The sequence below is a fragment of the Phodopus roborovskii genome, unplaced genomic scaffold (genome assembly GCF_943737965.1).
Source record: "Phodopus roborovskii unplaced genomic scaffold, PHOROB, whole genome shotgun sequence".
Taxonomy (NCBI): Eukaryota; Metazoa; Chordata; class Mammalia; order Rodentia; family Cricetidae; genus Phodopus; species Phodopus roborovskii.
This window is the reverse complement of record NW_026125295.1, coordinates 9,497,444-9,523,712: the sequence shown is the minus strand read 5'-3', so window position 1 is coordinate 9,523,712 and position 26,269 is coordinate 9,497,444.

Here is a 26,269-nt window from a genome sequence, read left to right as displayed (position 1 = left end):
ACATCGTCCTTGGGAGGTAAGAGTAAGTTGAAAGGTCTGGGGTGGGGGCAGGCCTTAGTTCACTGGCCTTCTGGAGTTGCTAGGTGTCTGTGCTTGGGGGCAGAGTGGGACTTTATGTATCTAGTGGAGAGTGGGTTAGTCTTCCACCTTTGTATATAGATGCAAATGATAGTGTGGGATGATGCATTGGGAACTTCTAGTGATTTTTAGTTTGAAACAAGAAGCAGCCAGTCCCTATGATAGGTTAGGGTCAGAGCCTGGGCTCTGGGAGCCCTGTTAAGCTAGGCTCAGTCTCTTGTCCTCCATAGGCCAGTTAAATAAGTACTAGTTAAATGCTGAGAGAGATTTAATCTATGTAGCCACATTGGGAAGAGGAGCCCTCCTCTGCAGATCTTCAAATCTTGAGATTCCAAAGCCAGACAACACTCAGAGCATGCCTGGGCTAGCATGTGGGGTCCCTTCTCCACTTCTGATGGTCTCTCTAGAAGTACAGGGATCCAGGACACACCCACAAAGGTTGTCTTCCTGAGGAGGTGCTTCCTGCTGAAGCCAGAGGGTGTCCTTGGTAGCCATGTCTGGTTAACAGGGAATATTGCTTAAGTTACAGCTAGACTTAAAATCCACACCACCCCGTGGTGCTGGAGGACAGCTGGACTTTCTGTAGGATGGTGAGGGTCCCCATGGCATCTGGGATCCTAAAATGAGGCATGACATCTGGCTGGCATGTTGGGGTAGAGGCAGATCCTAACCTCTTGGGCTATGGGCTGAGGCCCAGGTTATCTGCCCTGAACAATGGGTGCCTATATTTGGCCTTGCTGAGCAGTGTCTGGCTTGTCACCCGCACACAAACACAATGCTTGCAATTGCACAATGGACTTTTCTTGGAGCCTGAGGGAGCTGGCTGGAAGTAGCAGGTATGATCCAGGTGTGTCAAAGGATGAGGGGCCTTGCTGCCAAAGGTCCATCTGGGAGGAGGGAGAGGTAGGCCCATCCTCCCAGGAGCCTCCTCCCATGGTCAGAATGCTCCTCACTGCCAGGGAGGAGTCAACAGCCTCTTTGTATTCCACAATAGGAGAGAGGATGATGCCTGGGGTGGGGTGGGGGGTGGGATAGGGGGTGTGGAACGGCCACCCTGACTGCCTGTAACAGGTTCCTTGTAGAAACAGGATGACAAAGGTTTGTCTAGGAACAGAGAGAGCCGAGCTTTGTTCTGAGAGTTGGAGTGCAGGTTAGTGGACCAGATCCCTGGGAGTGTTGAACTCCTGAGTCTGGGGTAGTTGGGAGATCACAGCCCTATTTCCAATAACCAGCCAGATCTAGGAGGGGGTGGAAGATTTTACCCAAGGACCAGGCAAGGATCAGGCAGGAGAGAGACCTTCTACCCAGCAGGCCTGGGACTATGTTTTCACATGGGCTGGATCGTAAGCATGTGTACTATGCATGTTACTGTAGGTATATCCAGGAGCTGCCATTTATTTATTTATTTATTTATTCCCTGATTTGATCATAGTTGTACCTATCATGGCACCATTGATGCTAGTTACTGTAGATATCAGAGTTGGAGCCTGGACCCTGGCAGCCAGAAAATGCCAGGCTCAGTCACCTTATTCAACAGGTCAGTTAGACAGGTAACAGTGAAAGCAGGGATGTGTGGCCATACTGAGAAGGGAACAAATAGAGGTCCTGGGGATGCTCCCCCACAAGTCCATCTTTGGGGTCCTGACAGGAGGTTCAGGTAGAAATAGAAGGCAAAATGTGAGCAAAATTCAGACCAGGTCAAGGTGTGTTCCCACCACTCAGTGACCCATCGTTTGAGCTCTAGTTTGCAAGATGTCAGAACTATGTGAAATCTCTTCTTGGGAGACATGCCCTCCTCTGGCCGGCACCTGGCTCCCAGCCTGTTGTACTCCCAACATGAGATTCTGGGGAAGATTATGATTTCTTGGGGTCCATTGCTTCAGAAAGTCTGATAGCCAAAGGCAGGGGCACATATTTCTCTCCTTAGATTCTTTGCTTCAGCTAGCACAGTTATTCTCTCTCTCTCTCTCTCTCTCTCTCTCTCTCTCTCTGTGTGTGTGTGTGTGTGTGTGTGAGAGAGAGAGAGAGAGAGAGAGAGAGCACATTATAATATTATAAAAAAGAGATTATAAAGAGCTTAAAGTCATCATGAATGTCAACATGGCTTTGGAATCAGATGGAGTCAGACTAGAGCTCCGTTTGGTGTTAGGGAGTGCACGGTATCAGTGGTCTACAGCTAGGAGCACCTGCTTTCCAGCATCCACACTTTAACTTGGCAAGCTAGAAGCTTAGCAGACAGCACAATGGAAACCTGGCATTCCTTTGACTACCATGTAAGATCTTTGGAATATATTTGTAGCAGGCAGCTACACCATCACCAACCCAAAAGCTTAGAATGTCACCAGACCACATCTGAAACCTGGAGCAAATTTCCCACTGTGCCAGAGCCCACTGACCTACAATGGAGCTATGACGCCCTGACCCCACTGGTAATAATTTCTTGCTACAGGGTAGGGGTGGTGATGATACAATCAGACACAGTCAATGACGTCATGTTTCACTTGCTCTCCTTGCCCCCTCATTTGGTCTCATTGCTGCTGGCCTCGGCGAGGCCTCACTGTCACCAGAGATGGGAGGGAAACTTGATGGTGTCGACTACCCCGTGGCAGTGCCTTTTGGGGTTTCAATGGCACTGGCTGAGGCGGGAGGTTCAGTGCCCCTTTGCCCCTAGCTGACATAAGATGAAGTGGAACTTCCTGGTGTCAAGCGAATGTCACTTTGCACCATCTCATTGGGAGTTGCGGCTGTGTGGCCCCTGAGGTTCAGTTCGCTGCTTGCTGCATGGAACTACCTTCTAGGGAAGTTGGAGCGCTGCCTGCTTCTGCCAGGCACAGAGGGGACTCTCAGCTCCCTGTTCAGTCTCACTAATGTCACCTAATATGATGGCCCAATTGTGCCTGACTTCCGTGAAAGGAGAGGGTGGGTAGAGCACCACCCTCTACCCTAAGTGGTTCTGCAGAAACTGCCAGGGGCAAGTTGTGTTTGGCTGGAGTAAGGAGACTATTGCTAAAGTTTTCTATTGTTAAAGCCATTTTACCCCCTGCTCCGTAGCCACAGAGAACAAGCTTTTCCTAGATTTGCCTGCCTGTTCCTGTTAATAGCTCTGGGTTGGAAATTTTGGTAGTTCTCTGCCCAAGAGATCTGAGATGTTGGGAAATTTAAGTCCTTGTCCCTCACAGCTCTCTTCCTCCCCGCCCAGCTGTGGAACTCCCGTGCTCTCAGGGTTGATCAAACAAGGTTGTTCTCATAACTTGCCGGTGTGCGGTGCCGGTGTTGACCCCAGGAGTGGGTGGTGCATGACTTCCTCCTGTGCTTAGCCCATCCCCTGGCTTGGGTATATAAGCCCATTACTCTCTGTAATAAAAGGCGGCAGCTTCCTCCTCACTTCTCATGGTGGTCTGTTAAGTGTTTCAATCCTGACACCCTCCGCCAAGCTCGGTACTCTGGCCATGTGGGCATGGCACTGAGAGGTACCAGAGAACTTACTGGGGGTGTGTTCCTCGCATCCACCTTTCAGGATCTTCCTAGTCTTGCATTCTGTTCAGATTTTCTGTCATTAAAGAGAGGACTACAGGGCTAGGGAGATGGCTTAGCATTTAAGAGCCCGGTGCTTTTCCAGGGGACCCAGGTTCAATCCCAGCATCCATATGGTGGCCCACAATTGTCTATAAATCCAGTCCCCCCCTTCTGGCTTCCATGGGTATCAGGCATGCATGTGGACACAAACATAATGCAGGCAAAAATGCTCAATGCACATAAAGAAAATGAACTCCATCCAGGCAGAATTAGAAAGCTGCACGGTTGTTCTCCCATGAAGCAGCTTTCTCAGCCTTGGTCAGAGAAGCCCCTCAGCGCAGAAATGCAGAACTGGTCAAAGGGCATGGTGAACCTCTCCAAGGCTCAGCTCACACAGTGGAGGGGGAGGGGGCAGAGAGAATGTAAGAGGTGGAGGGCCAGGAGGAAGGCTGTGAATAGCTGCATTCTGGACCTGACACGGCTATCACAGGCATGAGCTTACAGAAGCTGTGGTTAACTGCACAAGCACAGGCAGCATTCCAGTAGGTGGATGAATGAATGAATGATAAATAGGGGGGATAAAACAAAGAAGATGACAGTAGGAGAGACATGCTGGTGGCCCCTGGGGGAGAGTGGGAGGGAGGAGTTGCGGGTGGACGTGAACAAGCTACATGACCATTTCCAGAGTCAGTCACTGGATGGAAAGATCCAAAGCTGATATACTCATGGCTGTGGTCTGTCATGGTGGAAAGACTTGGGTTTCAATCAGAAATAGGAAGAGATGTACAGAGCAAAGTCCAGGAGAAGCCAGGTGGGAGTGGGGGCTCTTGCCGATCTCTTCCGGGGGAGTCACGTGGACAGAACTCACTCACTTCTAGCAACAACTTGTGTTAATGCAATCCAACCACCAACCTCACCATGGTGTGGCTGCTGGCACTGGTCATCCACTTTTGCTTTAGTCACTCAACCAGCTGACACTATGTGACCCAAGGCTCCCCGAGTCAGCCACTTGTGGAGTCAGACATGATGATCGAAAGATCCCAGGGTGAACAGAGACATTCAGGCGGAACCTTTCAAAGCCTCAAAGGGAATGTTCCAGAGGCCACAGGCCAAGGGCCCGCTCCCTCTTTGGGTAAGGCTGATCCTTGCTGTGCTGTTCGTTTTATGTCAACTCGAGTCATGTGGGAACAGGGAACCTCGGCTGAGAAAATGTCCCCACCAGACTGGCCTGTGGGCAAGCCTGTAGCAGAGTCTCTTGATGGATGATTTCTGTGGGAAGGCCCAGCTTCCTGTGGGCGGGGCCATCGCTGGGCTGGCTGTTATAAGGAAGCAGGCTGAGCGAGCCATCGCCATCGGGGAGCAGCACATAAAGGGTGTTCGGTGCACACAGTGGCTTCTGTTTCAGCCCCGGCCTCCAGGCTCTCACCGTGCTTGAGTTCTGCCTGACTTCTCTGGATGAGTGACTACAAGCTGTATGGTGTTTAACGCAGTCATAGAAACACTGACAAAGACGTTTTCCTGGCGTCTATAACATCCTTCATGTTATCTGTCTGCACACCAGGACAGGCTCAAATCATAACTAACAGTTTGTGCACAACTCACTGTCAAACACAATGGAGTGAGTAACAGCCTTGGACGAAGAAACAGCACCACACTTTCGTTCACTCAACAAGCAAGTGGGTGTCATTTTGCCTCATGCATTTGCCAGCTGTCTTCTGTCTTGCCTGACTGTGCTGTCTGATCTGGTCTACTCAGCTGTTATTTCGAGCTGACATCGGTACCCTGTGGGAAAGGAGCTGTGACACTGGACCTGGCTGATATGTTTAGTACATTTGTGTACCGTTGTCTTAGTGAAGGTTGCTACTGCCGTGATAAAGCACCATAACCAAAGGCAACTTGGAGAGGAAAGGGTTGGGTTTGGCTTGGGTTTTCCCCATGTAGTCCCCTATCACAGTTTATCATCGGGAGAATCAGGGCACGGACCTGCAAGCAGGGACTGAAGCAGAGGGCATGGCTACTGGCTTGCTACCCACCTGCCTAGAGGTGACACTGCCCAAATTTGACTGGGCCCTCCCACACCAATCATTACTCAAGAGAATGCCCCTTCAGATTTGTCTGCAGGCAATCTGATGGAGGTATTTTCTCAGTTGAGATTCCTCTTCCCAAAAAACTCTAGCTTGTGTCAGGTTGATAAAAAAACAAAATCAAACACTCATACACACACCAAATAAGCAAGCAAGCAAAGAAACACTAACCAGGACGACTAGATATTCCATTCATATTTATCATGTGCATTGATCACACCTAGTGGTCCTGGTGGCTTTTCTAGTCCCATAGAGAGCTCAGCATGACCACAGGGAGACCGAGTAGTCATTGTGAGTCATGTGCGGAGATGACCTAGCTTGGCCTGGGTGGAAACCCCAGTGGATATAGATGGCCACCATACTGCCATCATCGTGGCAAATGTACCATGGGTACCACAACAGTCCCTTGGACACCTCACAAAGAACTCATCAGCCATCACTGACTGCCGGTTTTGCAATGACACGTTGCTCCCTTGAGCGTTTTCAGTCAACCATCAACCCAAGGCAAAAAAAATCAGCACTTTGCTCCACACTACCCCGGTGAGTTAGCTTTGCTTTACAAATCTTACCTTGGTCCGATTTAGAGCGATAACTTACACATGTTTATTATGTGACTTTTTATGGGGACAGATAGTGAGCTGGACCTTTAAGGATTCGTTCATTATGCCGGTTTGTCTCTGTCACCTGGCAGGATGCACTCAGGCAGTGCCCTGGTCAGCCCAGGGTTCCATGAGTACATGTCTGCACGAAGGTGCAAAGGACCCCTTTAAAATCAGACCCCGCCCACTTATGCTTTGTGCTCTCTTTCAGGCTCTCTCTCTCTCCTTCCTCTCCTCTCCTCTCTCTCTTCCTGCTGTTCCCCTGGGGCAGATATGACTTTTCCTGTCTCCCTCTTCTCTTCTGTCCTCTCTGTCTCTGTGTCTCTTTACCTCTTAACCACCCTCTCCCTCTCCTTCAAATGAAACTTCTCACTAAACTCTTCCTGGCTTGTTTGTTCGTCTGCCTCAGTCACCATGGATGGAACCCATCCATGGAATCCGCCATGGTCCCCGACCCAAGGTCCCCCTCAAACTTTATGCTAACAGGACCCCCTCACATCAATTAGCAATTAAGAAACTACGCCATAGACATGCCCACAGGCCAACCTGATGGAGGTGGTTTCATAACTGACAGCCCCTTTTTCAAGGTGTGCCTGGTTTGGGTCAGGGCAACAAAAACTAATTAGGACACAGTCCAAGAGCACAGCCCTCCATGGTGGGGAAGGTATGTGAGGTAGATAGATGCTCGGTCACATGATGCCCACACTTAGTGAGGAGAGAACGATGTTCACTGCTGCTCAGCTACAATTCCCCTTTTTTAGCAGTCTGGGGTCTCGTTGTTAGTGTGAACATCCCAGCTCAATTAACCTAATCAAGATAACCCCCCCATACACACACACACAGACATGCTCAGAGGCGAACCTAATCTAGGCAATCCAACATGGTCGTGCCCAGAAGTGTGTCTTCCAGGTGATTCTAGATCCTGTCAAGTTGCTAAGCCAATGTGAACTGTCGTCAGCCCTTCCTAGGGCTGGTGGAGGGTTGTGGAGTGTTAATTACTTCAGAGTTGTCTTGAGGATGGGTTTCTGGTCCCCCGGTGACAGTGGACAGGATATGTGCGAGCTGGGGTGACTGGAAGGGACTCTGTGTTGTGGGTTTTTCGGGGAAGGGGCAGCTTGGGCATGGTAGCATAGAGCCTGGGGGACTGATGCTCCCAGCCTGCAGGGGGCCAGGCCAAGGCGCCCACAGATATGGCCCTGATTCTGAACCATGCGCATGTTTAGTCTTCACATCTGGCTTAAATGGTTTAAATCAACTTCATCTCTCCAAGGTGGAAACTGATTAGCTATGCCCACACGATCTTCTTCATTTCCACTGGGGTCTAGGTCCACCTCCCATTTGTGTTAGTCGCCTTACACGCTGTACATACCCCCGGCCCCGCCCCCACCCTCTCAAGGCACCAGCCAAGTGGCAATCTCCAGGCTGTGCCCCAGGGATGCCGTTTGTGTAGGGACTGGACTCACAGTTCCTTTGCAGTGGGTTTCCCAGGGATAAGTTGGTGGTGACAGGTTATGAGATGAAAGCCAAGTGACAACTATACACCCGCAGTGTACACTGTGCTAAGTGTGAGGTGGGCATGGGCGATATAAGTCTAAACGTATTGGCAAGATGTAGAGGGTCGTGTTCCTTCTTAGACACCCTCTCCCACATTATCCTGAGTCAGGGAGTTGACACAGAGAGCCAGAGATGCCCTGAGCTTGTTTCTCTTCATTATTAACTGCACTGGATCTGGAGTCACCCATGAAGGTGACTGGACAGGTCCCATGAAGGTGTTTAGTTGAGGAAGGCAGATTTACCCTGCATGTGGGTGGCGCCATCCCTGGGTTAGGGCCTGGGTGGAAAGCAGAAGCTGGAGGAATGCCAGCCTCCACCTGTCTGCTTCCCGACTGTGGGAACACTATGACCCTGACCCATAGCCCTGCCTCCATGACTTCCCCACCCGATAGACTTTACACCCAAACCATGAGCTCAAACAAAACCATCTTTCCTTAGGCGTTTGCCATTTCCTCTTCAACACTCGCCCATCCTGCATTTCATCCCCATCTCCTACACAAGAGCTCATGTACTAGTGACATGTGCAACCCTTTGCAAACATTGGTCTCAAGTGATCCTCTCTGTGAAGGGGACACCATCCTGCACTTTCTGGAGACAAAGTTACCAGCGAGGGTTGGGGAACTTATGGTATTCTGTTAGTGCGGCTGTCCTAAGGTGGTCCTGGGTTAGTGGTTGTCCCTAGTGATTCTGTGCGGTTGTCCTCGGGGAAGCCCTAGGCTGTGTGGCAGAGTCCCCACCAGGTGGCAGTGGCATCTTGCTCATAAGTCCCCAGGAAGCCACTCAGCTGGTAAATCTGAACATGGAAAAGCCAGGCTTTGGAGCCACCAGGAAGAGGCAATCACTGTTTTATCACAAAACAGCACCTGGCGGGGAGGCATTGGATTTGTGGATTTCATCCCCCCCATAATGTAATTTTATCTGGTGGATCTCCAGATAAACACACAATGAATTGAGTTACCACCACAGCAGCCAAGCTGTCTGGCACCCTTGGGGGTCACACTGTATCTTTCTTTGCATTTCTTTAAACTTAAGATTTTGTTGGCAACTTACAAATGGAAGATGTCACACAGCAAGATTAGTCAGGTCCAAAGTCTATACATCTCAGCAACTAGCAACTTCCTCTAAAGTTAGAGTAGCCAAGTTGGAGGTAGAGAGCTCAATGTCATGCTTTACAGGTCTCTATCAACTCTTTTCTTACACACTTATCCACCACCAGAAGATGAAAACTCCAGTCATGGTTAGAACTGGGAAAACAGCTCTGTGTCCTGTTTCATGACTCCAGTACCCATTAATCCACTACCTGCCAGCGGCCATCACCTAATATTCCTCTTTCCTTTTTCTCCTTCCTCCTCCTGTACCTGTGTATACACTTGTTCACATATATAACACACATTATTGTTTACATACTTACATGTGTATATTATTGTATTAATTCAGGTTCATACTTTATTGAGGGCTTGTTATGGTTTATATTTATTCTTTTTTTATACATTTTAATTTAAATTAGAAACGATCTTATTTTACATATCTATTCCAGTTCCCTTTCCCTTCCATCCTTCCATACCCCCCCAACTGACCCCACCCCACCAATACCCCCGTTTAGATTTATAAGAGTTTAAAATTATATGTATGGGTGCAATGCCTCAAGAGTCCAGAAGAGGGTGCTGGATAGCTCAGAACTGGAGTTACCGGTGGTTATGAGCCACCTCGTGTGGATGCTGGGGACTGAACTTGGGTCTTCTGCAGGGGCAGTGTGTGTCATTATCCACTGAGCCATCTTCCCAGTCTGTCTGGGCTAGTACTAAGGACTGGAAGGCAACTTAGTCAGTGAAGTGCTTGACACATGAGCATGACTGGATGGAATGAGGACACGATCTCTCCAAGGTGTGGTTGAGGAGAAGGCTTTCGCTGTAGTCATGAGGGAGAGAACAGCCACAGGCATCTGGAAGAGTCCGGAGCAGAGGGAGAAAGTAACAGACTCAACATGGCCAGCGACTGCACTTGACTGGGCCACTGGGCCACGGCATGGGGGTGTGGGAGTGAGAGCGGAGGGCCGAAAAAGAGGACGAGATGGGGGGCAAATGGACCAAGAGAAGGCGGACCTTGAGAGCCAAGAGAGCAAAAAGAGAATGCTTGGCCGAAATGGCAGGGTTATATTAGAATGAGAAATATGCGGGAATGAGAAGCTGGGGGAGAGGAAGCCCAGCAGCAGGAGGAGCTTAGGGTAGGGGGCGGGGCAAACACGAGGAGCTTAGGGTGAGGGGCGGGGCAAACTGAGCAGCTTAGAGTAGGGGGCTGGGGAGAGCATAGCCTGTAAGTCAACTACACTTTGGTGTTGGAATAGCCACCACAGTTTTCCATTTGTCCCAGGTTTATTTTGGACCCAACAATGAATACCCGAGTTTGACCCCCAGAACCAGCATAAGAATCTGGGTGTGATTGTGTGCACCTTACACTCCTAGGGCTGGGCCTGGGCAGGTCAATGAGAGACAGTCTCATAACACAAGGCGGTGGCTCCCGGAAAACAACACCTGCCATGTCCTGCACATCTTGGTCCTGGGGTAACAAGTGAATGAAGGAGGGCCAGACACACAGACACATGTGCAGAGAAGCTGGGATCAGGTGGGCTATGCTTGCTCTGATGGAGCAGTACCAACTACAGATGACGATAGAATTCCTCAGCACATTTAATACACGCAGCCTGAGAAGGGGGGATTAGCCAGTCTCTGAAGTCTCTGAAGGGGAACACTCTCAGGCAGCAGCCGAGCTGCACTTGCTAGTTTTTGCACACATTGGTCAAATGTTAGTGAACACTTGCACTTGGACCAAAGGAAGGGTTTGTATTGGACTCCTTGACATGGACTTTGTCTGCTCCTTACACATTCAGGGCTTCCTCTGATCCCCACAAGCACCTGAGCATGACCTCTGACCTCCACATGGGTGCACACACACATACATGAGCACTTATATGCACACATGTATACACACACACAAACAATTAAAATTATTTGCGTCAAAATCTTTACACACATTCAATTTACTCACGTTGAGTTCAGAAAGCCCTGTGAACAAACGACTCTTGTGATCATGTCAATATTCCAGACTGGGAAATGGAGCCACAGAGAATTCAGAAACATGTTCAATATCACACAGCTGAACAGAGCTGGGATGTGAACCAGGTGGGCTGGCTTGGAACCCCTCTCTTCTGAGCGTTTGTGACGTCAATGGGAGTTACACTATGTCTCCAGGCTGCTGCTGTCATTAGCGACAGCCCGTGGCAGAGACTCCTTTTCCGAGGACAAGACCGCAAAACCGGAAGAAACGCAAGGACAGATGCTTCTTCCTCAGGCCACCCACGAACAGCCTGTCACCGTTCCAGAGTCCCTGACCTGGGGACTTAAGTCTACAGGCGGGCTTCTGAGAGATGTCACTATCTTGCACCTGGAAAGAACTGGTTCCCGTTACCCTTGCAGGACAATTCTGCTCTAGACACAGAGGTTCCTGCAGCCTGGTTTCCTGGGGAGCGTGAGAACTTGTGGCCAGCATGGCTGACTATCTTCTGGGGTTATTTTTTCTCTTTGTGGCCCATCCCGAGCATCTAAAATATTAGTGCTGCGTGAAGGGTGGCGGGAGTCCAGGGTGTCTTCAGCACTGGGCTTGTCCTCTTCACAGATGAGTGTCTTCTCTGCGCTGCTCTGTGGTTCTTCAGGTTCTGAGGTTGCTGATCTTGCTAAGTCCTGGGCTCTCGAGGTACAGGGAACTTACCCAGTTTGCCTTCTGTTTCTGTGATAAACACCTTGACTCAAAGCAACCCGGGGAAGACAGGATTTATCTTAACTTACAGGTTACAGCCCACTGTTGAGTGAAGCCAAGGTAGGAACTCAAGGCAGGAGGTTGAGAAGGAACCACAAAGGATGCTTACTGTATCCCTATCACCCCCCACCCCCCCCACCCCCACATTCATTCCCAGGCTCCTGCTCAGACCAGCTTTCTTATACAGCCCAGGACTGCCTGCCCAGAGGTGGCACCACCCACAGTGGTCAGGACCCTCCCACACTGTCCTTAATCCAGAGAATGGCCCGAAGACAATCCAATGGAAGCCATGTCTTTAATAGAGCCTTGTGCAGGGGTAATTCTGGCTTGGGTCAGTTGACTACTGGTATAGGAGGGTATTGTGTTGCTCTTGGCTCCTACCCAGAGCTTGGGTGGTTCCCAATGGACTCTTTCACATATAGGCTGGGGTTCCGAGTTCCCAGGCCCAGACCCTCCAGATCCAGGGGAGGGCAGGCCCACCCCAGGGTTCCCCATGCCTTTGGGGCTGAGAAATGCCAAGCCACATTAGAAAATGACTTGGAAATTACATAGGAAGTTGAATGTGTTTGTACCCTATGACTCCGGCCTATCTATCCGTGGTTCTAATTGTGACTTAACCAGCAAAATGTCATGTGTATAAGGAGATGACTCAGGGGCCTCTCAGTAGGTGAATGGGCCTGCAAACTGTCGTTTGGTGACAATGCGCAACAGGGCTGCTGTCGTTTGGTGACAATGCGCAACCCGGCTGCTGGTGCAGGGAAAGAATGTGAGGGAGAGCACTATTTCTCTGAAGTCCTAAAAAACTGCAACCCTAACCGATGCTGATAGAAGCCATCCAATGGGCCACTGGGTAAGGGCGCCTGCCACCATCTCAGACAACACAAGTTCAGTCCCCAGATGCACATGTTGGAGGGAGAGAGCCAACCCTTGGAAGTCATCCCCCATCTCTCTGTGTGAGCCATGGCTCACTTGTGTCCCCCACCCACAATAAGTAAATGAAAAAGAAGTCCTTTGGCGATGGCTTCAGAGGGGGGAGAAGTTGCGGGATGGGACCTTGCAACCTTCTTGAGACAGGATTTCACTGTGAGTCAGACTGACAGACTTCTTTTTTTTTTTTTAAGATTCTCCTGCCTCAGATTCCTACCTGCTGGGATTGTACTGGGCATGCACTGGGCATCTGGCTCCTGGCAATTTGGCTAAACCTCAGCCTTAGCCTTTCTGCTTCTTTGTCCCCAGGATGGCCTCAAATTTTCTACACAGCTAAGGATGACCTTGAACCCCTGATCGCCAACTTCAGTTCTTGGGTTGCGGGATGACAAACTTGAGCCATCTCGCCGGATTTGACTCTAGCTGCCCCGTGTATGCTAGGCAAGCACTTCTAGCTGATCCACACTCCCAGTCCCCTCGGAGCTTTTGAGGAATCCCTGACAAGCCATGCTTCCTTCTTTGCTGGCTCTAACCATGACAAGCCCAGTGAAGGTTGCTGCATTGAACCCTACTAGAAGCTGGCCCTGCAATGGGGAGGCCTTCTGGAAGGGACTCTGGAGCTGCTGCATCAGCCCTGGCCGGCTTGCCTCGCCCCTAATAGGGGTTTTCTATTACTTACAGTCACACCCTGCAAGGACAGGCTGGGGATTCTGAGTACTACAGATGCTTGCCTAGTGAACACGGAGCACCTGGGTTCGATCCCCAGTACCAACTAAAACTAGGGGTGGTGATGCAAACACTATAATCCCAAGTGCTTGGGAGGTAGACCAGGGAGGATCAGAAATTTAAGGTCATCCTTGGCTACATAGCAAGTTTGAGGCCAGCCCAGGCTTCACGGCAGAACAAAACAAAATAAAAATTATTCAAAAGCCTGGTCAAGCTTTGGCTCCTGTCCAGATTCTCTGCAGGGTTTCTCGGCTGTTGGAGCTGAGGAAGAACTCAGTCTAGGAGGAAAAGTCCCAAACATGTCCCAGAGTGTTCCCTAGCTGCCCACAGCAGGGTTCTGTTACATCTCCAACGCTTGCCTTTCTTCCTGTCCCAGCCTATGTTTCCATGGCCACTGGAGCATTGTTTGTCACAGCTGTCAGATTGCAAAAGACAGGGGAACCTGGACCACTCACAGCTTCCTCCCCCATCATCTGCCAGAGAATTGGCTTCCCAGAAGGGGGCTGTCTTTGTGTCAGCCCCACCTGTCAAAGCCAAGTGTGGGCGTTGGAGAATCCCAGTCTGTTGTGCAAATGCTGGTGATCAGAGCTGACATGTGGCCCAGACATTGGAGCTGGGGCTTTGCACCAACCAGCTCGCTGCTGGTAAATTGTGCCATGATGTTCCTGCACCTTTCTGAGGGAGCAGCTAGCTACTGAGTTAACTTGGAACACAGTCAGGGGACTGCATGCCATTACCTCCAAGGTGCCCTGAGCCTGTGAGGCAAGGGAGATGGACTGTGATTCTGGCAAGTGTTTTTCCTCAGCCATCAGGCTAAATATGCAACCATTTGTCTAAAAACATGGGTCTTAGTCACGAAAGAAAGCGAAGTGATGGAGAGAGGCGTCCCACACTTGGCAAACTTGCGATGAATTTGCACTTCCTGTTCAAAGTCACTGACATTTTTGGAAGATCCAAATTTAATCAAGGCATTTTAAAAGATCCAAACTGAATCGGAGAGACTTGAAGCCCATCAGCGTGCGTCTCAACTAGATAGAAAGCATTTTTCTGGGAAGATGGGCTTTCACTGCAGGCTGAGAGGTGGGGCTGCCGAAGGGGCTAGTTTAAAGTTATTAAGGTCGAGCCGGGAAAGGACAGTGACATTCTGGTTGCCACGTTCAACATGGAGCTCACAGTCTGGGGAATAGAGTGGGTTTTGAGGCATGGTATGAGCTTGGGTACTTGTGAGGGCAAAGCAAACCTCACTTAAAAGCCGAGTGAGCAGCGTGTCAGAGCTATTCTCAGAAGTCTGTGGCTGCCTGAGCCCTGCCATGCTCGCCTGGTTGCAGTTCTCCCTGGATGTGGCTGACACGCCACTGTCCCCTTTGCTCCGAGTATAGTCAGACACTGTGGCCTTCGGTGTTATGCTTGGGGAAGGAGAGGACCAAGGAGAGCTCCCAGCTCAGCATCCCCAGCTCAGCATCCTTCAGCTAAGAGCTCTGAGAATGTCACCTCAGCCAGCATCACAGGGCCGAAGGGAGATGCTTCAAGGAGATGTGTGCTCTTTTAGAAAGTTTGTATGCTTCTCTGCCTGTGCAGGCGTGTGCACGCTGTGGGTGCACGTGTGCCATGGTGTGCGTGTGGTATCAGAGCACAGCCCCAGATCTGGGTCCTCATCTCCCATCTTGCTAATGAGGCAGTGTGGACCAGGCAAGCTGGCCTGACTCTGCCTCCCATCTTGCTCTGAGCATGCAGGTGTGTGTGTCCGTGTCTGCCTTTATGTGGGTTCCAGGAATCTGGATTCGGTTCCTCACACTTTTGGAGCAAGCCTGTTCTCCACTGACCCATCTCCCCAACCCTCCAGTGTATACTCAAAGATTACCAAGGGAGCCAGGTGTCTTACAGCCCTGAAAGAAGATGGCTCAGTGAGCACGTGACCTGTGCCACATGGCTGCAGTCCGCAGGTGTCAAGAGTGGTGGTGGGGAGGACTTCCTGTTCATGAAAGCTTTGAGCACAGAAGGTTGCAGGAGTTGGGTGTGCCTATCAGCCCCCACAGCAGCATCTGAGCATCCCTTTGCCCTCTGCCGCATCCCTGTCTTGGACTCACACATATAATGTCACCACAACCCTGAGCAGTAGGGGCCAGGCTGTCCAGACGCCCGACTATCCTCACTGACTTCTGGCTTCCCAATCTCTCAATTCATTATCAAAGATGCTGTTTTTGAGGAGTCCCCAGAGGGCTGGAGGCTGGCAGAGGGAAGACACATCTCAGCTGCCTCTGGGGTCCAGGCTCATGGCTAGAACTGAGATCTGGTTTCTCTGTTACCTACACCTTGTGTCTGCCTGGGCGAGAATCTATCCCTCCTCCTGTCCTCCTCCCCCCTCCCCTTGCCTGACCTATGCATGCATTTATGTATGTATGTATGTATGTATGTATGTATGTATGTATGTATCTATTTAGCAGTCTTGAGGAGCCCAGTACCTTGTGCACACAGGCTAGGGGTCTGTCACTGAAGCTACAGTCCTAGTCATCTTTTGCTTTTTTTTTTTTTTTTTTTTTTTTTTTTTTTTTAATTTTGAGACAGAGTCACACTCAAGTGGCCAGATTGCCCTTAGACTTTCTGTCCTCCTGTACCAGGGGTCTGGGATTTTGGTTCTGTCTAGCAGCCTGGCTAGTAGCGTGTAAACCCACAAAGACCCAGATAAATGATTAACAGGTATTTATTAGGGAAGCACACAATTAACGGTAAATAACCACCTCAGTCTTCCTGCTCCTGAAGATGCAGTCTCTGCCCTTCCGGATCTCTGGCTACTGCCCAAGAGAGTGAACTAACACCTTCTCCTCCTTATAAGGGGTCACATCTGCACACCAGAAGCCACGTCCCTCGGATGCAGCCACCACCGCAAGTCCACTGGTGAAACAAGATGCCACTACAGATGGTCGTGGGCCTGACGTGCCCAGGGCCTGTAGGGAGGAAAAAACAAATGGGGCTTACAAGGCTTGTTTCCAAAATGTCCACTTCACAGAGTATGACATTTTATACGTGTGCATATGCACACACATGCACACACACGTGTATGCACACACATGCACACATACATACACCTGCACAAATGATGCACATGCACACACATATACACATGCACAAACACACAGTCCACTCTGAGCCACACACACACATACACACACCTGCTTGCACAAACACATATACACATATGCACTCACACACAAACGTATGCACACACATATACACCTGTACAAGCAATGCACATACATAGACACTCACAGTGCACTCTAAGGCACACACACACACAAACCTGTGTATACATGCACACACACCTGCATGTACAAACACATACACACATATGCACTCACACACACAAACTTTGAGGTGGTTGATGTTCCTAAACCCAGGACCTTCAGCCTGTCTCCAGTTGTGATCACAGCTGAAATAAGCTTCAATGGGACTGGGCTTCTGGCAGGCATTCCGGCCCGACATCATTCAGCTAGCCCCCAACCTGTTGGGGGTAGCTAGCCTCTACAGCAAGGAGAGGACTTCATCCACAACAGCTCTTCAGTTGTCGGATCGCACAGACACGCCCCTGACTGGATGGGAGGTGTTGGAGGCTTTTTAACGTGGGAAGACCTCACGGCTGGGCTGTGTGGTGCAGCTGGGATAATACAGCAGAGTGGGGGAAGCCAGGATTGAGTTCATCTTCCTTCCTCCCTTTACTTCATAGGGACCCCTGTCCCATAGCCTGGGGTCCCCCACCCCACTGTGGTGATCAGAGTGTAGTCAGCCATAGAGGCCAGGCGGTGGTGGCCACACCTTTAATCCCAGCACTTGGGAGCCAGAGGCAGACGGATCTCTGTGAGACCAAGGCCACCCTGGATGACATGAGAGTGAATCAGTCTAAAAGAGAAACACAGCCCAGTGATGGTGGCTCACACATTTAATCCCAGCCCTGGGGAGTGGTATGGCTGGGCAGAGAGAGGAATACAAGGCGGGAGGAGACAGGAACTCCGAATTGTCTGAGGTTTCTCAGGGACGGGATCGCCCCTTTGGTCTGAGGACTCAGCAGAGGTGAGAGCTAGTGGCTGCTGCTCTGCTTCCCTGACCTTTCAGCATTAACCCTCTGTCTGACTCTGGGTTTTTAATTAAGGCCAATTAGAACTCCCCTTCCCAGTTAATCCTCTCTGGACACCTAGAAGCATTCATCACTAATGCCAAAGGTGCTTCTTAATCTTGTGACATTGGTCGTGAAGCCTGACCATTGAACCAGGCAATAGTGTTCTCATGATGGTTGATTCCAACTTGACAGGATCTACAGTCACTGAAGAGACAAGCTTCTGGGCTTGTCTGTGAGGAACCATCTTGGTTAGGTTAATTGAATACTCACCCTAAAAGTGAACAGTGCTGTTCTCTGGCTGGGGTCCTGCAATGCAGGAAAGGAGACGGAAGAGCTAACGGAGACGAACATCGGCCATCTTAGGTCTCTGCTCCCCAAGCATAGGTGCCTCAGATGTGAGCCAAATGACCCCTCCTTCCTTCCATTGCCTTTGTTAGGGTACGTTGTCTCCTCACAACACTGAATACAGTTCTCTAAGCCCATTGTGGTGGAACCTGAAGGGTTAGTGCTGTCTATGGAGGACACATGGAAGACACATTGAACATCCCTGCAGGAGCAGCTAGGCTGTTGCCAGTACAGCAGACACCAAAGCACCAGGGCATTTTCCTACCTGTCCACCAATGAGGGGTCTTGCACCCTCAGAAGACCCGGCTCCTCTCACTTCTGGGCTCTGTTTATTTTCTGTTAAATACATTCTCGCAGGCTCCTCCAAAGATGGCAATTGCCAATTCTAATCTCACAGCTATAGCATTCCAGGTTTGGAGGAGCAGGGTGGGCCTAAGAGCTTTCATAGACTTTTCACTTGAGTCTTATGGATCCCAGAAAGATATGTGTCCCTGTCCCTGAACCAACCCCTGTCACTAAGGGGTTGCAATGCTCCAATTGGCTCAGCTTGAGGTCACATGCTCCAACCTTGAGCACAGAGGCCCAGTTGGGTAGACTATAGAAGAAATGACAACTATATAATCAGGGGAAGAGCGAGGGGACTATGGGGAGCCAGGCCAACAATATTCCACTTGAGTCTCATCAAGGAAGGGATGAGCATACAGGTCTCCAGAGAGAAGAGCCATGTCCTAGATCCATGTCCCAAGGAACTGCCTGTTCCTTGGGACAGAGTGGCAGAGTGGACCAAACTAAGTTGCTTTCCTTAAACTGAGATCTCATATTTATGTTAGTATTTTCCATATAAAATGCAGAATTTGCTGTTTAACACCTCCTCCCTCCCCCTTTTTTTAAGAGGAGGATCAGCGTACAAGGTCTCTAGCCCAGGTTGGCTTTAAACTTACTATGTAGCTGAGGGTGGCTTTGAACACCCAATCTTCCTGCTTCTACCTGCTCAGTGCTGGGCGTATGGACAGACACACGCCACCACACTTGGGTTGTAAATACAACAAAGTGTGAAATGAGCATCCCTCCCCATGGCATCTTGATTTGACCGCAAATGGCCGACTCATGTCTGGTTTGGGAGCTAGCTGCCTGCTCACCTCTCACTGATCTAGCAGCTCATTTGTCTGAACTGGCAAGCTGCTTGTCATAGGCAGGGGAAGGCCCTTTGGGAACTGCTTCCTCACAGTGACTCCCAGGCTGATATTTTCCTGCTAATCCCCAGCCAGAGCTCAGTGTAGCCACTGTTGACACCAGATAATGTCAGCTGGGCTAATGCAGAGGCTGCTGAGCAAACACAGGTTGCAGGATCCCCAACTTCCTGAGCACCCACAATCAGAGAGGCATGGAGGTTGAAACACGAGGAGACCTATGCCCTTGCCCTTTGCATGTACTCGGAGACGAGGCTACCCCTGATCCACTCGGTAAACAGCCGCTCTCATTTCCCCTGCAGCCTGCACTGTGGATTTTAATTGGATCCAAACCCTGCTTGGCATTTTGCTTGTTTTCCTCATCATATATGGGACCCACAGGCTAGTCCAGAGTTACTTAACTCTGATCACTCGTGTGTGTGTGTGTGTGTGTGTGTGTGTGTGTGTGTGTGAGAGAGAGAGAGAGAGAGAGAGAGAGAGAGAGAGAGATGTATTTTGCTTTCCTTGGTCAGTATCTACTTTATTTTTTGAGACAAGGTAGGTGTCTCACCAGTTTGGCCAGAGAGCTCTAGGGATCCCAACACTGGGTTTCAGACAGGTGGTGCTATGCAGCTTTTACATGGTGCAGGGGGTCCCAAACCAGGTCCTCATGTTTGCTTCATGGCTCAGGAGGAGGAAAGGCCGACACTTAGGCTCTGGGTGACCTGGGTGGGTGACTGAAGCCTGCAAGCATTAGGTCCCCCATAAAATGGGGTAGTGGGAGCCACCTTTTTCCAGGACTCTCGGCAAAGGCTGTCACCATCCCAGTACTATGCAGCGTGTCCCCTAGACATGAACCTCTGGGTTGCCATTCAGGTCCATGGGGCTCACACCAACATGTTTTCAGTTGTAAAAGCGCAAACATGAACTGCTGTAAATGTGATTCCTAAAATTATATTTGAGAAAGGGGGGTGCTTGCGTGTCTGGCACACGTGGAGATCAGAAGACAATCTCGGTGTTGGCCCTCAGGTGCCTTCCACCCCTTGTTTGAGGCTTGGACTTCACCATGAAAGCCAGACAGGTTGGCCCATAAGTTTCCAGAGAGCTGCGGCTCCCTTGTAGAGTTGGAGCGATGGGTGTGTCCTGGCTTTCCTCATGTTTGTAAATGGGATTTTTTTTTTTTTTGATTCATGGCCTTGTGGCCCCTCTGTATCTTTCTGAGTTTACACTTTAGTCATTGGAAGATTGTGTTAGAATAGAGCCATCAGGTAAAGCCAAGTGTTGTAGAATATTAGTTTAAGGTGTGTTCCATTTGTTCATACTGTGGAACATTTGACGATGCAAAGATGTGTTGTGCTCTTTTATGTTGCATTTGTTTAACTCTGTGAAGCTGTGCTGCTTTACCTGTCTAAAACACCTGATTGGTCTAAAAAAGAGCCGAATGACCAATAGCCAGGCAGAAGAAAGGATGGGAGGGGCTGGCAAGCAGAGAGAATAAGAGGAGAAAAAGAAAGAAAAGGAGGTCATGGAGTGAGAGAAGAGGGGTCCAGATACCCAGACACCCAGTCACACAGACACACAGACACACAGACACCCAGTCATCCAGTCACACAGACACACAGACACACAGCCACCCAGACACACAGCCACCCAGACACCCAGTCATCCAGTCACACAGCCACACAGACACACAGCCACACAGCCACACAGCCACCGAGACACCCAGTCACACAATCACACAGCCACACAGACACACAGACACCCAGTCACACAGCCAGCCAGACACACAGCCACACAGCCACACAGCCACACAGCCACCGAGACACCCAGTCACACAATCACACAGCCACACAGATACAGCCACACAGCCACCCAGACACCCAGACACCCAGTCATCCAGTCACACAGCCACACAGCCACCCAGACACCCAGACACTCAGTCATCCAGTCACACAGCCACACAGCCACCCAGTCACACAGCCAGCCAGACACACAGCCACACATCCAGCCACACAGCCACCGAGACACCCAGTCACACAATCACACAGCCACACAGATACAGCCACACAGCCACCCAGACACACATACAGTCTCCCAGACACCCAGACACGCAGCCACACAGCCACCCAGTCACACAGCCATACAGCCACACAGATACAGCCACCCAGACACCCAGTCACCCAGACACCCAGACACACAGACACACAGACACACAGACACACAGCCATCCAGATACACAGCCACCCAGACACCCAGTCACCCAGACACCCAGTCACACAGCCACCCAGACACACAGCCACACAGTCACATAGCCACACAGCCATCCAGACACACAGCTACACAGACACACAGACACACAGATACAACCACACAGACACACAGACACACACATAGCCACCCAGACACAGCCACAAGCCACCCAGCCACCCAGCCACACAGACACTCAGACAGACATGGAATAAGAAGGAAAGAAAAACATTCAGAAATAGAGAAAAGTAAAAGCCCAGAGGCAAAAGATAGACGGGATAATTTAAGAAAAGCTGGCTAGAAACAACCCACGCTAAGGCCAAGCTTTTATAAGTAAGATTTATTTGGGGCCTGGGTGAAGAACCTCCCAAGAACAAAGAGCAACCAGCCAAAAAGTAAAACAAACAAACAAACAAAAAACCCCAACAATAGTGAAGCTATTACTTGCTTAGAGCCCATTCATTCATTCATTCATCTTCTGTTTTAGGGCCTAGGAGTAACTGAAAACTCCCTGTCTACTGCTTATTTCTTCCGTGGTAGGGGTGAGGAGTTAGGGAGGTGTCTCCTATGCATATGGACTCCTTTTTAGAGGGACCAACGCATTTCCTGCCTTCCTGCAACCTGATGCCTCACGACTTCCCACAATGCTCCTCCCAGGGCTCTCTAGGTGAGGTGGCCCTGTGGATTTTGTTTTGTTTCTTCTCATCCCTTTTGTGATGTGTGCTCTTAAGGCTTCAGGGATCAGAATGGCGTTTCCACCTCCCACCACACCAAGTCGTGACAGATCTTCTGCCTGTTTCCTGCGCAGTATTTCTCTTGGCACAGCCTGAGGTCTTTTCCCATCTTTGCACTGCATTGTGGGTAGCTGAGGGGAGCTTTGTCCCCACATGGGTAGCAAGAAGAGTGCTCACAAAAGAGAGCATGTCCACCTCCCTCTGCCTTTAGTGGGGTTCTCCAGGCTGCCATACTCTTCGCTTCAGACCCTTGGTGAATGCTGCTCCGAAGCAGAGCTGTCCTCCTGATGCCAGCGTGATATCTTAAATGCAGAGGTAGCACCACCCCTAAGAATGTTTCCCTTTGACAGGTGCAGGGATCCCTCTGAGCAGTTGGGCGCTTTCAACACTGAGAAACAAAGTGACTGAAAGGGTTCGTGTGGCATGGTGACTGAAAGGCATGGTAGTCTGGAGGTGGCTGCTGACACTGACTTGTGGGTACAATGATGTCAGGCCCTGGACGATGCTGTGGCTGCCCTCTGCAACCCCCCAACCCATCATCCGCACACTTTACAAAGCTGGCCTTAAGGAAGAAGCAAGGTGGCCTAGAAAGAGACCCCCTCCTTTGTCTCCCTCTCTCCCATCTTCCTGTCGGAGCTAGTCTGGACACCAGCCAAGGGCAGGTCCCACCCTCTTTGACATTGATCTCTGCCCTATACTTAATGCTGGGACTCATTTAAGATGTTTTTAGCTGTATATCCGATGGGGGAATGCCCTTCTGTATGTATGTTTCTCTTATTGGTTGGTGAATAAAGCACTGTTTGGCCAACGGAGGAAGGAAGATAGGTGGGACTAGGAGACAAGGAGAATTCTGGGAAAGGTAGGCAGAGGGAGACTTCGGAGAGATGCCATGTAGCCGCCAAAGGAGTAACAGGTCTGGGCTTTCTCTGGTAATCCATGACCACGTGAGAATACATAGATTAATGTATGGGTTAATAATTAAGATAGAGCTAGCCAATAACAAGCCCTAGCCATCAGCCAACAGTTTTATAATTAATATACGTCTTCACATGTTTATTTGGGGCGGTGGGACCTGGCAAGACAAGAGACAGTTACACACACCCAACCTTCTTTTCTTTGCCATTTGGAGATCTGAAATTTGGTTTGGGTCCTGTCTCAGTAGTACACATGTGTGAATGTGCTGGACCGAGTGTACCACCCATCATCCTTCAGCTCCACACATGACCTCATGGGCCCAGGGGAAAGAATCGACGTGAGCATCCAGTGAAGGATGCTGCATGGGATGGCTTTGATTGACGGTGTCTCAGAAGGAAATGTCTTTGCAAACAGGCAGACCAGAATGTCCTCAGTGTGCTCTTCTATCCCAGAGTGTGATTGACTGCTTCCCTGGGTATTTTCTAGGCAAAGACAGAACCTTCCCAACAAATGGTACCCAGGCCCCGGCTGAAGCCCCACACATCCTTTATAGACAGCGCTTCTGTTTTCTTTTGTCTATGTGTATGCGTGTTTGCTCACACGCATACACGGGGAAGCAGTGATTGACATTGGTTGCCTCCCTCAGTTTCTCTCCATCTTGTGATTTTGACCTGGGGGGTCTCACTGAATATGGAACTCACTGATTGGCTAGGCTGGCCAGCCAATAAGCTCTAGGGATCCACCTGTGTGAAACAGCCCTGCCCTGTGCTCAGTGCTGGGGTTACTGATGGGTGCCTGGTTCTCACACAGGGGCTGGGGATTGAACTCTGATCCTTACGCTTGCATGGCAGGCACTTCACCTACTGAGCCAGCTCTGCAGCCCCTACAGCTCAGACTGCAGAACCCAGCCATGATTAGATGGCCTTTGTCTATTAGGAAGCGTTTGTCTTCCCCAGTGATGTGTGTGATCTCCAGCCCCCTCCACTCTTTCTGATTCTGAATCTTCTGTTTTGGTACATTTATGTTTCAGTGCATGTGTCTTCATGATCACTTAGGTTAAATACCTCTGGGGTGTCTAAGATGACCCCCCGGGTGATGCCGTGTGCTCATTAGGGTTGCACAGTGCTAGGCTGTGACCCACCAGCTTGGGCGCCATGCCTCATCCCTTTTCTCTGTTGCAGTTAGCAAACTTAGAGGCGAGGAGACTGCACCAACTCATTCACTGATTCTAAGGGACCCAAACTGAGTCAGAATAACCGCCACACAAATGGGGACGTATAGTCCCATGTAGCCAGCACGCGATAGCTCCTAGATTTAATTTGCTGATCCTCAGATTGGATGCCATGTGAATGTAATCACATATAGATTCAGTTGCTTCTGTTCCTTTATGTTGCCAAAGGCAGACTTAAACTGCTGATCTTCCTATCTCGTGGGTGGCTTGGCAAATTACTTGCCCACCCCGTTTCCTTGGCCCTTGGCTATTTCCCCTTCTGTGGGACTTATTCACCAGACGCTATTGCAGCAGAAGATTTTCTGACCTCAGAGTCAACCACACCACAGAGGGAGCGCTCATCTTGAAGGATGGTTCTGTTTCCAAGGCCCAGGGATGACCTCTTTGCTTCCTTCTGCTGCAGATTGCCAAGGCCTGGACTGCTTCCTCTCGAAGCTGGTGTCCTCATGTGTGGCCTCCTCCCTCCATCTTCCCTGAACCCTGCTTACCAGAAGGACTACATCGAAAGCCTGTATTGGAGTGCTGTCCTGGCACCAGGCACCTGCTTATCAGGAGCCTCAGACCCAGGACCAGGGAGTGTGTGCTGCTTGCTTCTTCAGGGGACAGGGAGACATCAGTCTCCTCCAGTGGCTCTTGGACACCATGGTACTGGTGGGCAGGGGACAGAGGTGGGTGTCAGATCAATCTGTCCCTATCTTTCCGGTGACATTTTTTGCCCATCTTCTGAGACTTGCTGTGCCCATTCATTCCTGACACAGGCTCTGGGATTCGTGCACACTGTCTCTATGGAGAAACTGAAGCCCACAGAGGACGACCTAGCTGTCCTGAGGCCCCATGGCCAGTTAGTGGCAAACACGAATCCAAGTCGGTCTGGTCAAATCCATACTCTAGGGGTAGCATATTATTCTGAGTAATGAGCACTTCAAAATTTTTTTTTAAACTCAGCCTCAGTTCTGCCTCTACAGCCCAAAGCAGCCATTAGATGATGTACAAATGATTGGACATGGCTTCGTTCCAGAGGAGCTGTTACAGTAACAGCTGGCTGTATTTAGCGCCTGTGCTGGGTCTGGCAGTCCTTGCCCTCAACCAGCAGTGATAATGGCAGCATTGGGCATGCTTCCCAGGACACCCAGGGTCCTCTCTGTCCTCACCCAAGTAGGCATTTCCATGGATGAGTAAGAAGTCTGCACAAACAGCAACAGGGTGTAGAGGCCACAGAGGCTCTAGAAGCCAGGCAGGTTGCAATATTCTGCTCTCTCCTGAAGAGACAGGGTCTCCTGAGGCTTTAGGTGTGTGCTAACGCAGGGTGGTCCTCAAAAGCCCTTTAGAATTTGGCCAAGTTGCAGGACACTCTCTGGCGTGAGCAATCATTGATGCCCCCTCCTCCTTGGCTATAGGGTAAATGGAGCCAGACACCCCCTCAGTGCTTACGTGCCAGCTGAGGTGAGCGTGAGGCTGAGCCAGGTGACTATCCACACCAGACACAGGCTGGTCACTCTAGCTTAAGGTGACAATAAAAGTAAGCTATGTACTTTGAGAAACTTGAAAAATGTAAGTTATCAAAAAGTATTTTGCCCAAGGAGTATATGTAGAATACGTTTTAAATATTTTTATAATTTTAGTTTTGGTTTTCTTTCAAGACAGGGTTTCTTTGTAGTTTTGGAGGCTGTCCTGGAACTCTGTAGACCAGGCTGGCCTCGAACTCACAGAGATCCACCTGTCTCTCCCTCCTGAGTGCTGGGATTAAAGGCATGGGCTACCATAGCTCAGAAGGGAGGATTAGGAGACATTGCTTTGCCTGTTTTCAAGTCATTGCTCCACTTTAAAGCAATAGAGACTCTAAGTGAGGCACAGTGTAGCATATAGCACACACACACATACATGCACACACATACATACATGCACACACACACACATACACACAGGCAGACACACAGACACACAGACACACATAGGCACACAGACACACACACATACATACACACACACACACACAGACACACAGACACACAGACACACACAGGCACGCACACACACATACATGCACACACACAGACACACACAGAGACATACACAGGCACACACACACATACATGCACACACACAGACACACACAGAGACATACACAGGCACTCACACACACATACATGCACACACACAGACACACACAGAGACATACACAGGCACTCACACACACACACACAGGCACTCACACACATA